Genomic DNA, 5,292 nt, shown 5'->3' with positions numbered 1-5,292 from the left:
CTGTACACCAAGTCCAACCTTATTCCCCCGGGAACCTTCGTTCCCCCTCCAACAGTCCCTCCAACAAAACCACCGATTTCATAGTACACGAGGTACCGATCACACATGGCAACACATGCCCTGGATAACACATGTTCACTGCAAGAAAATTCACGAATCGCGACGGAAATTCACGACGGACAATATTCCGTCGCGATTTAGCTACGGAAAAGGCGACCAAATACATTCCGTTGCGAAATGGCTACGAAAATGGCGACGGAATTAAATTCCATCGCGAAACTTGGCGCTAAGATAAAATAAAGCCTGCGAAATATTGGCGGCAAAAAATTACGACCGCATTTACGACGAAACTATTTTACGTCGTCCATTTCGCGACGAAAAATGCGACTGATATTCATTCCGTCGCGAAATGACGACGAAATTTGCGACCTATTGGATTCCGTTGTTACACTAATAAAGTTTTCATTTCTAGGCTAAATATGTCGACAGAATTGCGACGGAATTTTATTCCATCGCAATATTCACTACTACAGAATTAAAAAGAAAAATTATTAATCTACGAAACATAACCCCAGCGTCGAGTGGAGCCTTCATCTTCTTCTCTTCTCTCCGCCGCAACCAACGACTGCCATCCACCTTCTTTCTTCTTCTTCTTCTCTCCACTGCACAGCCTCACCGCCGCACTCCCGATCCGCCGAACAGTAGCACGCCCCACACCCGCGCCACCGGACAGCCGCAACGTCACACCGTCGCACCATCGCACCGCCTCCACTGTAGCAAATGTTTAGGGTTTATGAGATGAATGGTTTGTTTGAAGGATCCCAAACAGCCACTGGGAGCTAGAATCAAGGATTTAGGGAGGGGGGGGGGGGGGGGGAGTTGAAATCGAGCGCTGTTTAGTTGAGGATTTTAAGAAGAACAATTGAAAAATATGAAATTATTGGTTCATTTTCGCTGTATTTGATTTGTATGAACTTTTTCTTTTTGCCCATTCCACTTGACATAAAAGTGTGGATTTAGATTTCCTGATTACCAGTAGTAAATTGTAGTGTGGTTACATCATAGGGATTTCAGGTGAGGAAGAATGACAGGCAGACAGCTGGTGGTGATTCAGCCTCCTAAACTCAAGTTCACTTGTAAGTTTATTAAAATATTATGAGAGGAAAACCTTGGCATTCATTCAATTTTGTACTTTGCTATCTGGATCATGTAGTATTTCATGGCTATTGAGTGAAGAAAATCTTTATCTCCAAAGGAAAAATGCAATGTACTTGTGACTTAAAATGATTAATTTCATTTGGATGATAGATCATCTGTGAAGTGTAATGAGGATTTCCGTTTTGTGTTTGACAGATTGCAGCTATGATTCAGCTATATCACTGCAGATTACACTGCTTAACTCTCTATGCTTTCTGCTTGTATTCCAGAGGAACTGGCCCTGCTAATAGAACATATATATTGCAAATTTTATAGCTTGTTTGGACTTATCTTCTTTTATTCTTGGTGGTACATTATTTATGTTTTAGTAATTTGCAGAATGAGTGATTTGAGACTTGTAGGCTTTCTAGCTGCTAGTAACCGAGTATGTTTTGTATCAGTATGAAATATGAATATCGTGGTTCTTTTCTCTGTCTGTTTTGCCTTGTTTGATCAACCTTTTTAACATCTTAAAGTTCTTATGTCTTTCTTTGTTATGTTTTTCATATATTATAAGCTTACTATTAGATGTATTTGTGCCTTTCATTTGAATGCTCTTATGCTCTGACACTCTTTTTCCTGTTTCAGTTGAGGTGATGAAACAAAGCTCATTTGTTGTTCACTTGACCAACATTACAGATCAATATGTAGCTTTTAAGGTGAAGTGAATTTCATTTTTTAACAATGATTCCTTTTTATTTCCCTTTATTGAAGATGTTATGTGAGAATGATTGCATTCCACTCTTTTCTATATAGACCAATGGCAATCTGGTTATTTTGCAGGTGAAGACAACATCACCTAAGAAAATACTGTGTGCGACACAATATAGGCATCATCAAGCCAAAAGCAACACTTGATTTCAGAGGTATAAGCATTCCCCTATTAAGCTTCAGCAATTATGCTTATATTTGGGTATACTGCTTTTATGTGAGTTCTGGATCTATAGTTAGGAACAAAAGTACAAATATCTACTGGAAATTTAACTTTGTTAAGTGTTGTGGCATTGTATTCCAACAAACAGTTGTGTTGTATTTCAATGTACTGCTATTATTATTATTATTATTATTATTATTATTATTATTATTATTATTATTATTATTATTACTATTATTATTATTATTATTATTGTTATTATTATGAGAGTACTGGCTTTATAATAGAATGAATGCTGTAAAATTTATTTCAAATAGAGTAGAGAGTTACAACAGGTTTTCCCACTAAAAGTAGATTATTTTCTATGAAAAGAGTGTGCAAAGGGATAGTTAGGCACCACGCCATAATTAACTGTGCAATGATAATTTGGACATGTCAATCAGGAGAAATGATTGTTGGAGGAATTTTGTTCATCTAATGGAGGGAACAGTCTTAATGGCTCTTCTTCAGCCAGCCACAGAGACTTTTGGTCTCTTTGACGATCTGATTTTTCATTCAGAGGGTTATGTAGTGTATCACAGTCCAGGAGTTAATGTTGTTGAGTTCTTTGAGTCATTAGGTCTTGATCTTTTTTGCAGGTGACTTCAAGGAAGGAGCAGCCCCAATACTAGGGTGATCATTCAAAGCCCTATGCATTTATTCCAGTTTCAGAAATTGCTGAAGCATTTAGAACTTCCAGATATGGTCAGGCCTTGGAGTCCTCTCTTTCTGCTCCTTATGAAAGAACCAACACCCATCCTTTCTGTGTAATAAATTTGTTTTTTGAATAGATAGGTTTAATTAGTTGTTATTAGTTTTGTAAAATTTTGTGTGATTTGTAAAATTTTGTGTGAATTTGGAAGATTCTGTACATGTTTTATTTTGAAGATGATACTTTTGCAAATGTACAAGATTTTGTGTGAATTAGTTCATTAATTTTATTTTAGAATTATGTCATATTTTATTTTAGAATTAATAGTATTTTTTATATTAATATTTTTAAAACATTTATTTCTATTTAAAAATCATAATTTTATTTTAAAATAATTTAAAAAGCGCAACGGAATCGCGATGGAATATTTGTTGCAAATGATGCAACAGAATCACGATGGAAAACATTTCCTTCGTGTTTTTTGCGACGGAAAAAAAAATATGGCGACGGAATATTCGGTTAAGAAATAGCGACGGAATTGCGCCGCGTAAAGTTCTGTTGCGAAATGTGCGACAGAATCGCGACGAAAATCTTCCGTCGCAAAATGGCGACGGACGTATTCCGTCGCGAAGTCCGTCGCAAATTTTAGCGACGGAACTATTCCGTCGTCTATCGAAAAACGACGAGGCGATAGACGACGGAATAAATTCCGACGCCATTCCGTCGCAAAACGCATTTCGCGATGGAAAATTGCCTATTCGCGACGGAAAAATTCCGTCACGATTCGCTACTTTTCTTGGAGTGGTTATCCCCCATAAACACGTGAACCTTACACGAAGGCCACAAACTCCATAATCACGTCACGACCACCACGAGGACCGCTACAATACCTTGGTGACTAGTGTCCCATTCCACTAATCGTGCAATCCAGGTAAAGCCACACACACATCACACCTCAACAGGAATCAATCAACGGATCACAACGAAGATATGAAACCATACTCAATCAAGGAATGGATCACAGTCCAACAACAACAACGATGAATAACACAAGTTATCATCAACCAATCAGAAGGTACAAACAACACACACGCTAGCATTTAAACACGAACTATCATCCTTATCAAACGGGTAAACCAAATGTAGTTCCGAAGAACACACAAGACTCATCATGGTTCAACGAAACACAATGTTGAATACTTAGCACGATTCAAGACACCAAAAACTACATGGAATCCTACCATATAGTTCTAGACATACGAAACATCAAGAAGACACACAAATAGTTCCACAAAAGAACAACGGGAAGTCCAAAGACCAAATACCGAGTAAAAGGGATCACGGGGAACAAATCCCCCAACATTCAACATTGTGTGCCCGCGGGTGGACCCACGGGTGGTGCCTCGCCCATGGTTCCGCCCGCGGGAACACATTCCCACAAGCCTTGTACCCGCAGGTGGGGCGACGGGTGGTGCCCCGCCCGCCGTTCCGCCCGCGGGTACGTGTCCTGTACCACAAATCCAACTTCGCGGATTTTTCATCTCCAACTGAAATTCAAGTCCAAAACATGCCAAATCTCATCAAATACAACAAAATGACTTGAATCAAAGGAAATGCCAAGCAATGGCATACAAGAACCCTAAACACAAGCTCTAGATATGCATTTTCACAAGATCATGCATCAACACTCACATTTCATAGCAAAACACATGTAGAATCCAAGAAATCACATATAGGTAAGCAAAATAGATTTTGTAGAGCATGGGTTACCTCTTCTAGACTAAAGACTTCACTTTACACCTCAACAAGCTCCTCACAAGGCTCACCTTCCAAACCCACTTCAAGAACATACCAAAAGATCATAAAGATCCTATCTTTAAGAAAAGACACCTTAGATAAAACCAAAAACACAAGATGAACTTAGATCTTACCCTCCTAGATGCCCAAATATAAGAAAGGTTGAATCTTGGAAGCAACTCTTGAAGTTTTGGCAAGGTTCCAACTTGGCTTGGAAGAAAAGCTACTCACTTTTTAGTGAGGGGGTGGAGCTAGATTTTTAGAAAAGTGTATGGAGTGAATGAAAGTGGTGTTACTAGGTTAGGTTACATTACCAACAACAAGTGAAAGGTCAAGAATACCCTTACTAACATAAGGAAGTGTAAGGAACAAGGGAACTCCTTACAAAGCTCAAGGTACAACTTTGACTTTGGGGTTGACTAGTCAATTATTAGTCCCCAACTATTAAAATTCAGGAATTTAAGGAATTAAATTACAAATTGAAATAGGATTAATTATTCAATTAATCACTTAATTGGATTTGGATTTCGGGGTGTCACACTCAAAGTCAGTATAGTCTAGAGTAGAAAGTACTCCATCATTTACTAACCTTTTAATACGCTCAAGGGAGATATGACCTAATCTCCGATGCCACAACATTGAGGAATTGTCGTTAATACTGCACCGTTCGGTGCCGTTTTGAACATGTAACGAATTGTAAACTGAATCATTCTTTAATTTAAGACGGAAAAGG

The 5,292-nt window shown here is 38.4% G+C and overlaps 1 long non-coding RNA gene across 1 annotated transcript; it reads left to right on the top strand.

The window, feature by feature from the left end:
• Positions 1–528: 528 nt before the first annotated feature.
• On the top strand, positions 529–3,029 carry LOC109189704. Its single transcript, XR_002055610.1, has 4 exons — positions 529–1,136; positions 1,786–1,856; positions 1,981–2,063; positions 2,710–3,029. It is a non-coding gene; the product is annotated as an uncharacterized LOC109189704 (long non-coding RNA).
• The last annotated feature ends 2,263 nt before the right edge of the window (positions 3,030–5,292 follow it).

This window comes from Ipomoea nil, unplaced genomic scaffold (assembly GCF_001879475.1).
Source record: "Ipomoea nil cultivar Tokyo-kokei standard unplaced genomic scaffold, Asagao_1.1 scaffold1562, whole genome shotgun sequence".
NCBI classification, from domain to species: Eukaryota; Viridiplantae; Streptophyta; class Magnoliopsida; order Solanales; family Convolvulaceae; genus Ipomoea; species Ipomoea nil.
The sequence above is the reverse complement of the archived record's forward strand: the minus strand, read 5'-3'. Positions and strand labels throughout refer to the sequence as shown.